A 13592-nucleotide genomic window follows, 5' to 3' on the forward strand; every position below is an offset into this window, starting at 1 on the left:
TACTTTTTATTATTATTATTATTATTATTATCATTACCCAGAAGCGTCGGCAGACAAGGGTTCTACGACTTCAGGTCCCGCAGGATTAAATAATTCCCGCCACTGTTAGATAAGGCCTGGCTTATGGCACTTTACATACAAAGCCCGTGTAATCAATGTTATCATAAATATCAGATGAAACTATGATCAAGTAAATTTTCAAACTAATATGTAAATAACACTACGGATAATAATACCTCTTGAGTCGATTTTGGTTGGCAGTCGAAAAAGCCACTTGTTTATCATCCATCTCTACGACCCCCATCTTAGGAGAGCTCAGCCTTGTCATAGAGCAATATCTTTTTAAAATTGTGTCACGACCGTGACAGGACTCGAACCTGCAATCTTCGGATCCGAAGTCCGACGCCTTATCCATTAGGCCACACGGTCAGGCTGAAGAAGAAGCCTTCCTTATGGGTAATGAATAATCCATACAGTAATACCCAGGTTGGTGTACCTTTTCATGACGAAAGAGTACCAGCGATCTGACCTAAGAGGCTTGATACACCCAGCGACCTGACCTTAAAAGGCTTGATACACCCAGCGACTGACCTTACAGGCTTGATACAACCAGCAATCTGACCTAAGAGGCTTGATACTCCCAGCGATCTGACCTTACAAGCTTGATACAACCAGCAATCTGACCTTACAGGCTTGATACACCCACCGAACTGACCTTAGAGGCTTGATACACCCAGCGATCTGACCTTACAGGCTTGATACAACCAGCGATCTGACCTTAAGAGGCTTGATACACCCAGCGATCTGACCTTAAGAGGCTTGATACACCCAGCGATCTGACCTTAAGAGGCTTGATACACCCAGCGATCTGACCTTAAGAGGCTTGATGCACCCAGCGATCTGACCTTAAGAGGCTTGATACACCCAGCGACCTGACCTTAAGAGGCTTGATACAACCAGCGATCTGACCTTAAGAGGCTTGATGCACCCAGCGATCTGACCTTAAGAGGCTTGATACACCCAGCGATCTGACCTTAAGAGGCTTGATACACCCAGCGATCTGACCTTAAGAGGCTTGATACACCCAGCGATCTGACCTTAAGAGGCTTGATGCACCCAGCGATCTGACCTTAAGAGGCTTGATACACCCAGCGATCTGACCTTAAGAGGCTTGATACACCCAGCGATCTGACCTTAAGAGGCTTGATACAACCAGCGATCTGACCTTAAGAGGCTTGATGCACCCAGCGATCTGACCTTAAGAGGCTTGATACACCCAGCGATCTGACCTTAAGAGGCTTGATACACCCAGCGATCTGACCTTAAGAGGCTTGATACACCCAGCGATCTGACCTTACAGGCTTGATACACCCAGCGACCTGACCTTAGAGGCTTGATACTCCCAGCGATCTGACCTTAGAGGCTTGATACTCCCAGCGATCTGACCTTAGAGGCTTGATACACCCAGCGATCTAACCTTAGAGGCTTGATACACCCAGCGATCTGACCTTAGAGGCTTGATACTCCCAGCGATATGACCTTAGAGGCTTGATACTCCCAGCGATCTGACCTTATAAGCTTGATACAACCAGCGATCTAACCTTAGAGGCTTGATACACCCAGCGATCTGACCTTAGAGGCTTGATACTCCCAGCGATCTGACCTTACAGGCTTGATACACCCAGCGAGCTGACCTTAGAGGCTTGATACTCCCAGCGAGCTGACCTTAGAGGCTTGATACACCTAGCGACCTGACCTTAGAGGCTTGATACACCCAGCGATCTGACCTTAGAGGCTTGATACACCCAGCGACTTGACCTTAGAGGCTTGATACTCACAGCGATCTGACCTTAAGAGGCTTGATACACCCAGCGATCTGACCTTAAGAGGCTTGATACACACGCATCTCGCTTGTCTTATGGAACATATGAATGAATTGTCTTTTTAAACAAACGCCAAGAGTAGTCTTAACCCTAAAATGCGATGGAGTGACACAATCTGCTCAATTAGAAAAGCCAGAGTACGAGTCGGAAGAAAACGCATGATTAGCCAATTTTATCATCCGTGTCACTGTAATCTGTCGAAGCAGTTCCAAAGGGATGACCATGATGGGACCCAACTTTAGATTAGCAGACTTCGACAGACTGGAGCATATATGACCCAGGCGAGCTGCACGTACGAGGAGAAACTTCATGAATAAGAATATTTGCTCTTGAGAGACTCAACGTTTCGAGACAGGTGGAAATGGACTGCGTTAAATGAGGAGTCAGGATGGCTAAATACTGTCTGAACGAAGCGTAAGAGAAGCTCAATGGCCATGTAACGAAAATGAGGAGGGGTGAGTGTAGGAACGTAAGCAGAACAAGTAAAAAGAAAAATATATGGTTTTTTTTTTGATACATTAAAAGAAATATAATTATCAAGGATACTACTGCCCCACTGCTGAATAACTATACATCACCAGAACTGGCTACAATAATCAAATGGCTTCCCTTCTTAACAAGTATTCCAGTATGATGTCTGCCATGGGCACAAAACGTATTTCTGAACATCAATTGTGATCACCTGGCCACACGAAAGATTACTGAATGCCACGAACCCCTTAGACATCTTCCCCAACAGAATCCGAACACGTCAACAGGTCCAGATCACATCTAAATACCTTCTCCTGTCACCAAAATATTCAAGAACTCACCGCATGAAGGAAAGCTCCCAAATAACTAGTAGACTATAAATGTAACAACCAATTTCAAAAAAAGAAGATTAGAGTGTGGACTCGGAACGACCGGGAAAAGTATGAGTCAATAATTGGACAAAATCGTAAGACTTTCTGAAAATATAATACATTAATGGAAAACCGACTCATGGTTTACGGAAGAGGTCATGTCTAACAAATCTGATTGATTTTTTTTTTTTTTTAGTCATATACAACAATTTGGACTACAAAATACCGACTAATGTTTTAAAGTCTCGTGAAGCCTTCGACAAAGTACCATATACAACATTGCCAAATATGAACGAATCTAACGTTACAGGAGAGTGGATGAGGGTGTGGAGAGCAGACTGACCCCTCAGACAGGGTTAGGTTAAGTTAGATTAGGTTAGGTTAGGTCAGTTTAGATTAGGATAGGTTAGGTCAGTTTAGGTTAGGTTAGGGTTAGGGTTAGGTTAGGGTAGGTCAGTTTAGGTTAGGGTTAGGTTAGGTTAGGGTAGGTCAGTTTAGGTTAGGATAGGTAAGGTCAGTTTAGGTTAGGTTAGGTTAGGTTAGGATAGGTTAGCTCAGGTTAGGTTAGGTTAGGTTAGTTTAGGTCAGTTCAGGTTAGGTTAAGTTAGGCTGTGTATTAAATGTGTGTGTTTTTTAAATGGGAAAGCATCCACCTGGCTTCGTGTGACAAGTGGTGTGCCTCAGGGATCAATCCTAGGACCCATACTTTCCATCCTCTACATCAACGGCCAGGAGACAAGATTCATCAGTAGAATTTCGAAATTTGCGGATATCAAAACTGAATCTTTTTTTTTTTTTTTTTACCCCAGTCAGACTGCCTAAGAATTCAAATGGATTTAGACAAACTGATGTCAGAGATATGGCATATGGACTTCAATGTAAGCAAAGGCAAAGTTGTGTATGCATATGTCATGAATGCAATACGCTTGTTAAACCATCAGGATCAGATTAAGAATAAAAGGAGCTTAGAGTATCATCAATGAGCTTAGGTAAGTAATTCAATGCCTTGCTGCTCACAATAGAGCAACAATGTTGTTACGATTCATTGCTAGAAATATACTCGATAAAACTAGACACGATTCATAGCTAGAAATATACACAATATATAACTAGCTAGGATTCATAGCTAGAAACATACACTCCGTAAAACTAGCTACGATTCATAGCTAAAAATATACACTACACAAGAACTAGCTAGGATTCATGGCTAGAAATATACACTACATAAAACTAGCTAAGATTCATAGCTAGAAATATACACTACATAAAACTAGCTAGGATTCATAGCTAGAAATATATGTATGTGAGAAATACTTAGAAAAGCAAATGGATTTGTATGTAGCATTTATGGATCTGGAGAAGGCATATGATAGAGTTGATAGAGATGCTCTGTGGAAGGTATTAAGAATATATGGTGTGGGAGGCAAGTTGTTAGAAGCAGTGAAAAGTTTTTATCGAGGATGTAAGGCATGTGTACGTGTAGGAAGAGAGGAAAGTGATTGGTTCTCAGTGAATGTAGGTTTGCGGCAGGGGTGTGTGATGTCTCCATGGTTGTTTAATTTGTTTATGGATGGGGTTGTTAGGGAGGTAAATGCAAGAGTCCTGGAAAGAGGGGCAAGTATGAAGTCTGTTGGGGATGAGAGAGCTTGGGAAGTGAGTCAGTTGTTGTTCGCTGATGATACAGCGCTGGTGGCTGATTCATGTGAGAAACTGCAGAAGCTGGTGACTGAGTTTGGTAAAGTGTGTGGAAGAAGAAAGTTAAGAGTAAATGTGAATAAGAGCAAGGTTATTAGGTACAGTAGGGTTGAGGGTCAAGTCAATTGGGAGGTGAGTTTGAATGGAGAAAAACTGGAGGAAGTGAGGTGTTTTAGATATCTGGGAGTGATCCGATCTGTCAGCGGATGGAACCATGGAAGCGGAAGTGGATCATAGGGTGGGGGAGGGGGCGAAAATTTTTGGGAGCCTTGAAAAATGTGTGGAAGTCGAGAACAGTATCTCGGAAAGCAAAAATGGGTATGTTTGAAGGAATAGTGGTTCCAACAATGTTGTATGGTTGCGAGGCGTGGGCTATGGATAGAGTTGTGCGCAGGAGGATGGATGTGCTGGAAATGAGATGTTTGAGGACAATGTGTGGTGTGAGGTGGTTTGATCGAGTAAGTAACGTAAGGGTAAGAGAGATGTGTGGAAATAAAAAGAGCGTGGTTGAGAGAGCAGAAGAGGGTGTTTTGAAATGGTTTGGTCACATGGAGAGAATGAGTGAGGAAAGATTGACCAAGAGGATATATGTGTCGGAGGTGGAGGGAACGAGGAGAAGAGGGAGACCAAATTGGAGGTGGAAAGATGGAGTGAAAAAGATTTTGTGTGATCGGGGCCTGAACATGCAGGAGGGTGTAAGGAGGGCAAGGAATAGAGTGAATTGGAGCGATGTGGTATACAGGGGTTGACGTGCTGTCAGTGGAGTGAATCAGGGCATGTGAAGCGTCTGGGGTAAACCATGGAAAGGTGTGTAGGTATGTATATTTGCGTGTGTGGACGTGTGTAAGTACATGTGTATGGGGGGGGGGGGGTTGGGCCATTTCTTTCGTCTGTTTCCTTGCGCTACCTCGCAAACGCGGGAGACAGCGACAAAGTATAAAAAAAAAAAAAAAAAAAAAAAAACTAGCTAGGATTCATTGCTGGAAATATACATTACATAAACTAGCTAGGATTCATAGCTAGATATATACACTCTATAAAACTAAAGACAAAATGCACTTCATTTACAATGCCCTAGTCGGACCTTACCTGGAATATGCTGTTCAGTGCTGATCAACACACTTAGATGAAGAAACATTAGAATAACTCCAAAGAGATCAACAAAGTTAATTCCTTCTCTTAGTTATTGACTTAAGACCCGTTTTCTTCTCCCTGGTCTCGCAACGACCCTTTCTAATTCCTGCTCGTTAAGAACCCAGGCCCATAAGATGATAATTTTTGTCCAAGTGACAGTGATATATATTCATTGTACTCGATGATTATGAATGACCTCGAAAGGGACAGTGTTAGGTTAGGAAGAAGGAGACATAAAGGTGAAGGGAGGAGAGAAGGATCCATCACAGGAAGAGGCGGCGGCCACGTAAGGAAGGGGAACAGCGTCGCGTCCCGCGGAGTTTTGTAACATCGGATACCCTATATTCAGCAACGGAAACCTTATAATTATCATCGGATATCCTACTCTCAGCATCGGATACCATATGATTAGCACTGGTTACCCTATCTTTTGTCCACCCAATCCTTCCTTACTGACCCCACTTGCCTCTGAAAGTACGACTCACGCTGCCAGAGCTGAAGAAACCTTGTTAGGCTTGTGAACAGAACTTGCCACCAGTCATCAGCTCAGTCTGTGTCGTCTAGCAGAAGAAAAATGAACGAACAGCTGAAAACAATATAGAAATTCAAGACACCCAGCGCGAGCTGAACTTTCTTCAGTCTGTCCAGTAATATATCAAGTCCGTTTTCTACCCACAAATCAATAAATCGGTGATAGAAAATTAGATTAACCCTGTTCTTTGTGAGGGTAAACTTATATAAGACTTACGATTCCCTTCATCTTTTTGCACGTTCAGAGTTTTCATCCTATCGCCAAACAGCAACGTCTTATGGCTTACCTTTACAGGTGGTGGATATGATTCACACAGCCTCTCTCTCTCTTTCAAGCAACACACTGGCACTGGGCAGACACATCCCAATCCTTTGCGGGGTTGATTTTCTAACCTGGAGGAACAAATGATTAAATTTCAATATCAGCAGCAACACCAGCAGCAGTCACAAGAATGTTTGGCTATAGTTAAAATGATGGCAAAAAGAAGCGCAAAATTCTGTAAACAGTTCAAGGGAACAGAAGAGAGGTAGAATGGAATACAGAATCAAAATCATACTCAAGCGTTGGTAGAAATAGCATCATAAATTTTCAGGGGCGACTACATTCTATGCCTCTGTGGTAAGTAATCAGAAAATAAAATGTTAGTGATCAGCATATGTAATGGTGAGTTCTTAACTGGAATCATTGGATTATGTGTTGACAGATAGGCGTAAAAAGGAGAGGTTGTTGAGTGTGAGGGACGGCTTGTGGGATGTCTGCCTACTTCCTGGCGGAAGCGAGGGGTATGAAAGTTTGTGGTGGCTTTATGTACAGGAATCGACGAGTATGTTAAAAGTGGCGAGAGTTAGCGAGACTGGGAAGAGGTGTGTGCGCTGACAAACCAAGAGAGAGTGCGTGAAGACCTGTATGGGGAATGGAAGGAAACTAGGAATGCAGTGCTTAAGGGTTAGGGTCAAGTGAGTGGCTTGCAGAAGGTGTGATGTGGAAGTACGAGTGTTGGGAATGGTAGAAACAGGAAGTTAAATAGTTAGTGTGTGTGTGAGAGAGAGAGAGAGAGAGAGAGAGAGAGAGAGAGAGAGAGAGAGAGAGAGAGAGAGAGAGAGAGAGAGAGAGAGAGAGAGAGAGAGAGAGAGAGAGCTGTACAAACGTTGCCTGAAGGGAAGGAGTGCAAGTGATTAGGAAGGGTAAAAGAGGAAGCGGCTGGAGGTTAAGAGAAAGATAATGTATGCTGAAAAGGAAGGAAAATGAGAGACGAGGTGAGAATAAAAAAAAAAAACTCTTTGGAAACAGGTGAATTGTGTGTGGTGAAGAAGAGAGCAAATGAGAGGGACAGCAAATGGAGAATAATTAGAAATAGTAAAAAAAATAATCAAAGAAGTAGAATAAAAAGATAAAAAAAAAATGGAGATAGTATTTGAAAAATGATTGTTAGATGACACGGGGAGATGCAGGTGGAGTGTCTTTGGCAAAATCTCAATGGTATGAAAAGACCACACTTGAAACTGATGTGACAGAGACCATCCATTCTTCCTGGAGGTGTCTCAACAACGAGGGGCGGGGGAAGAAAACAAAAGGTGTAGTACCATCCTTCAGAAGGACCAGAAAAAAAGAATAGCACACGACATTGTGAAGAAATTCCAGTCAATCCAGCAACATGAGAGATGTCACCTGTTCGACTGAGGTGGAGGATGATATGGACGCCCTGTGGGGGCGACCTGCAATTATTTCGTGCAGTGAGCCACGACTACATCGCTGGTCAGACAGCAGAGGTGCGCTTAGAGGTCTGGTCTGATACAGTGGTGACGTCTGGATCAGATGTTGGGATTTGAGTCTATAGACGATCAATGTCAGGATGAAGGGATGAGATCCAAACCTCCATCACCCACACACCATCAACGACTGACTACCAAATTTTGGAGGGTTACCGCTGGGGACACTGGCTCTCCTGTGTTGTGACTGTGGGTCAGACGAAGACATTCCGAAGGCTGTACACAGATACAACAATAGATACAACAACAGATACAACAATAGATACAACAACAGATACAACAACAGATACAACAATATATATAGCAATAGATACAACAGATACAACAACAGATACAACAACAGATACAACATTAGATACAACAATAGATACAACAACAGATACATCAACAGATACAACAATAGATACAACAACAGATACAGCAATAGATACAACAGATACAACAACAGATACAACAACAGATACAACAACAGCTACAACAACAGATACAACAACAGATACAACAACAGCTACAACAACAGATACAACAATAGATACAACAGATGCAACAACAGATACAACAACAGATACATCAACAGGTACAACAACAGATACAGCAACAGATACAACAACAGATACAACAACAGATACAACAATAGATACAACAGATACAACAACAGATACATCAACAGGTACAACAACAGATACAGCAACAGATACAACAACAGATACAACAACAGATACAACAATAGATACAACAACCCTGTCCGGCCCGTATCATGACCAATCAGGTAATTATTATATATCTGGACTCAAAATATATATATAAAAGGACTGACTTATGAACAGGTCAGGCGAGAGCAACACAGCGACCATAACGGGTATGAGAGCCGACCCTGGTGCCTCACCACCGTACCTCCTGCCCCCATACTGTGTGCCCCGGGACCCTCTCCCTGGTGTCTTAGGGTGCCCCGTGGGGCGTTGAAGGATGCCCCGTGGAGTCCCCGTAGACCAGCCGGCGCAAGGAGCTTTTAATTCTCTTACTGGGTGTTTAGGAATGGAAAGGGTATACGAGGAGCTAGACAGAGAAGGGGAGGAACAGTTGAGAAACAGATGTATATAGAGTGTAAGTACGTATCATTAGTGCTATATCTGTATACTCCCAAGCAGGTTGGATATATGTGTGTGTGTGTGTGTGTGTGTGTGTGTGTGTGTGTGTGTGTGTGTAGCGACGTCGAAGAAGGCTCGGAGCTCTGCACGGTGTCTTCATTTTCCTCTAGTCTTCCGTCATATCATTATCTGCCTCATCCCTGAAGCATGCCTCAAGGGCTATAATCCCAGGCAAAAGGACGTTCTTCCTCGACGCATTTGCTACTGGTGACGACTGGCTGAGCCACATACTGGACCTGCCTGTTGTTGCTTCAGCAAGTGTGAACTGGAGGCGAGGTGTGTGTGTGTGGGGGGGTTTGTTTACTGAGGAGAGAGGGTCGGTGTGGGAAAGACCACAGACGTTACCAGCCGTAAAGTTGGCCAGTACAGAGGTGGGCAGAACCAGGGCAGGTAAGCTACAGAGTGGCTTCACACTGTAGGCAGGGGCTTCTGTCCAGCCATCAAGCATCGTGTGTGGCTCCAGGGACTGGCGTACAGCTCACAAAGATGCGTTAATCTTGGTTTGCTTTCTGCTTTCTATCGATGGGGCTACGTGTAGATTCTCCCACTCGCCATGATGGTAAATATGTCTATGGTTTTCTTTTGATGTTCTTGTCCTCTTCGACGTGCATGAGTCTAGGGTTGCCCTTGGATGTAGGAGGTGGGTGTGTTCGGAGGGCGTGGTGCTAGACCATCTTCGTCAGTAGCGCGTCATCCATGCTCATGGTACCCATACTGGAGGAGCAATGTGTCTCTTGTGTAAAGCCATGAACAGCCTTGGTGACAGGAAGATGCCTTTGGGTGGCAATATCCTCCACCCAGCTTGGTAAAAAGGACTTTTGGTCGACGTTTACAAAGTCGATGGTGGTTACAGAGGTATTTCGGTGAAGTGGAGTTTCTTCATTCCAGTCGTTCGATGATTCACGTCATACCTGACGGAGGGCGACAAGTCCACACTTTGCCGAAAGGATATGCTTATGTCCCCTTGTACGAGCGTGCAGTTCATTCCACGGGAAACTGCATTCGTTTTCTACTCATTTTCAGCAGCGATCGTGATTCCAGAGAGAGAGAGAGAGAGAGAGAGAGAGAGAGAGAGAGAGAGAGAGAGAGAGAGAGAGAGAGAGAGAGAGAGAGAGAGAGAGAGAGAGCTTCCACCCTCCCAGAATCCATAGTTGATAACACCGGTGAACATACGACGAAGGAGGGAGGGAGGAAGTGTAGCGTGAGGTTGTTACGCCGTCACACTTGGTGACGCTCAGCCTCACTCCTGCACGGGTGACCCATGACCGACACAGCTGCTGTGTGGCAAGTACAGTGTGTGTGTGTGTGTGTGTGTGTGTGTGTGTGTGTGTGTGTGTGTGGTAGGGAGTGGTAGGTGGACGTGTAGTGTGGGGGACACTGGTAGGTGGGTATGCAGTGTGGGAGACGCTGGCAGGTGGGTGTGTAGTGTGGGAAACGCTGGTAGGTGGACATGTAGTGTGGAGGACACTGGTAGGTGGACGTGTTGTGCGGGAGACGCTGGTAGGTGGACGTGATGTGTGGGGGGGACTCTGGTAGGTGGACGTGTAGGGTGGGAGACGCTGGTAGTTGGATGTGTAGTGTGACAGACGGTGATAGGTGGACGTGTAGTGTGGGGAACGCTAAAGGGTGGACGTGTAGTGTGGTGGGGGGGTGGTAGGTGGACGGGTAGTGTGGTGGAGGGCTGGCAGGTGGACGTGTAGTGTGGTTGGGGGCTGGTGGGTGGTCGTGTAGTGTGATAGGGAGCTGGTAGGTGGACGTGTAGTGTGGGGGACGCTGGTAGGTGGACGTGTAGTGTGGTTGGGGGCTGGTGGGTGGTCGTGTAGTGTGATAGGGAGCTGGAAGGTGGACGTGTAGTGTGGGGGACGCTGGTAGGTGGACGTGTAGTGTGGGGGACGCTGGTAGGTGGACGTGTAGTGTGGGGACACGCTGGTAGGTGGGCTTGTAATGTGGGAGACGCTGGAGGGTGGACGTGTAGTGTGGGGGACGCTGGTAGGTGGACATGTAGTGTGGGGACACGCTGGTAAGTGGACGTGTAGTGTGGGGGAAGCTGGTACGTGGACGTGGTGTAGGGAACACTGGTAGGTGGACTCGTGTTATGTGGGAGACGTTGTTAGGTGGACTTGTTGTGTGGTGGGGACTGGTGGGTGGACAAGTAATGAGGTGGGAGGCTGGTAGGTGGACGTGTAGTGTGGGAGGTTGTGATAGGCGGACGTGTAGTGTGGTTGAGGGCTGGTAGGTGGGTGTGTAGTGTGGTAGGAGGCTGGTAGGTGAACGTGCAGTGCAGTAGGGGCTGGTAGGAGGATGTGTAGTGTGGTGGGGGTGGTTGGTGGACGTGTAGTGTGGTGGGAGCTGGTAGATGGACGTGTAGTGTGGTGGGAGGCTGGTAAGTGGACGTGTAGTGTAGTGGGGGCTGGTAGATGGACGTGTAGTGTGATGGGGGGCTGGTAGGTGGACGAGTAGTGTGGTGGGGGCTGGTAGGTGGATGTGTAGTGTGGTGGGGGCCTGGTAGGTGGACGTGTAGTGTGATGGGGGGCTGGTAGGTGGACGTGTACTGTGGTGGGGGACACTGGTAGGTGGACGTGTACTGTGGTGGGGGACACTGGTAGGTGGACATGTAGTGTGGTGGGGGACACTGGTAGGTGGACATGTAGTGTGGTGGGGGACACTGGTGGGTGGACGTGTAGTGTGGTGGCGGGCTGGTAGGTGAACGTGTAGTGTGGTGGGGGACACTGGTAGGTGGACGTGTAGTGTGGTTGAGGGCTGGTAGGTGGACGTGTAGTGTGGTGGGGGACGCTGGTAGGTGGACTTGCACTGTGGGTACGTCAGGAGGTGGACGTGTATTGTGGGAGAGGCAACAAAAATGGGCGGTCTGTGAAGCACTGATACTGGAAAGTTGTGGGGGTGCAGTTTGGGCGAAGGATAAGCACAGAGGAAGGAGTGTGTGTGGGGGAGAGTGGGTGATGATGTACCGTGAGGTGAAATCAGCGAAGACCTAACACATGCATCTGATGCAAATACAGCAAACGTAAACAGACAGTAACGGGTCCATTTTCCATCACAATAGAAATTACAAACGAAGGGGGAGAAAAAATGAAAACTGGAGTATGGAGAAATCTATAAGAGAGGCAGACATGTACATAGATGTTGCTACGAGCGGATTATAAGACCTTGGCCATGTGGACAATTCAACTCATCTGAAGACGATAATCAAAGGAACTGGGGGAAGAAAATAATAAGTAAGAGAACCTTAGTGAGGACCAGTGCCAACGAACCCTGACAATATATGCTACAACATCATCTTGTGGACGATAACACACCTGACACACTGATCCTGTATCCACTTCTTGCATCTGGTATTTGAATCTGTTACGTGGATGGACTGTCATGTCATACACCTATTATAACATTACAGTCATCTGGCCACTAGGGGGTGTTGTCTGAACATTATTCTATGACGTCTATGGTCGTTTCGTGCTACCACTCCAACATCGCGCCTGGCCGGCGTGATACACTAGTCGCTGAAATGGGTAAAAAAATGAACCAAAAAACACACCTAGTGTTGAGGATAAGGGAGGCGCAGGCGCAGTGCGAGACCTGTATGATACAGATGGGGGAGGAAACCCAAGGTGACATAAGACCCCGATGGTCTCTGACGGGACCACTTGGTGCTGGAGGACAGTAACAGCGAGAGAGAGACACACACCGACCCTCCCACCACACTCTCCCTCCTCCCGATCCAGGTGATAACGGAGGCTGGACAGTACGAGCAGCAGCCTCCTCCTCACCCCGGCACAGGAGCCAGCAGGAAGCTATCACGTACCCGTGAGGGACCATCCCGTCCTACAGAGAGAGAGAGAGAGAGAGAGAGAGAGAGAGAGAGAGAGAGAGAGAGAGAGAGAGAGAGAGAGATGTAGAAGATGTGGATTACTGAACCCACTGATGAGGAGAGGCAAGGTGGTGTGTGTGTGTGTGTGTGTGTGTGTGTGTGTGTGTGTGTGTGTGTGTGTGGTGAAGCACTGAAAGCTGGGAATGCATTCGATAATGTGGAAGTGAGGTTGACTGAGGACGGTAGTGGGGAAAGCTTAAGCTGAGGGTAGAGTCACGCAAGAGAGCAAAATTGGACATGCACCGAGAGCTCTGGTATACATACATACATACATATATATATATACAGGGGGTGACTGTATTGTTGACTGGTTGGTAAGGTTATTTAATGTATGTATGACTCATGGTGAGGTGCCTGAGGATTGGCGGAATGCGTGCATAGTGCCATTGTACAAAGGCAAAGGGGATAGGAGGAGTGCTAATAGGGTTAAGTTGGAATTCCTGTGTAATTTTAAGGAGGTAGAGAAGGGTGACAATTACAGATCTCAGTTGGAAAGCTGCTCCAAAGTGGTAGAGTGATGTTGGATAGGGTTTTTAAAATGTATTGAAAATACTTAAAAAAATGGATTTTATAGATTTATGATTAGTAATGATATGATAATTATAATTGGATTCTGGGATGGATGAGGATGTAAGAAGTGATCATGGGTGTGGGAGGCAAGTTGTAGAAGCAGTGAAAAGTTGATCGAGAAGCATGTTCGAAA

The 13592-nt window shown here is 46.0% G+C and overlaps 1 long non-coding RNA gene and 1 other non-coding gene across 2 annotated transcripts in view; both read right to left on the bottom strand.

The window, feature by feature from the left end:
* Nucleotides 1-356: 356 nt before the first annotated feature.
* On the bottom strand, nt 357-429 carry TRNAR-UCG (transfer RNA arginine (anticodon UCG)). Its single transcript has one exon. It is a non-coding gene; the product is annotated as a tRNA-Arg (tRNA).
* A 5942-nt stretch (nt 430-6371) lies between these two features.
* LOC139750694 (uncharacterized) overlaps nt 6372-13592 on the bottom strand; it is a 117881-nt gene continuing 110660 nt past the window's right edge. Inside the window, exon 3 of the long non-coding RNA XR_011713198.1 lies at nt 6372-6478. This is a non-coding gene — a long non-coding RNA (uncharacterized lncRNA). The remainder of the gene's footprint in view (nt 6479-13592) is intronic.

Source organism: Panulirus ornatus, chromosome 10 (assembly GCF_036320965.1).
Source record: "Panulirus ornatus isolate Po-2019 chromosome 10, ASM3632096v1, whole genome shotgun sequence".
NCBI lineage: Eukaryota > Metazoa > Arthropoda > Malacostraca > Decapoda > Palinuridae > Panulirus > Panulirus ornatus.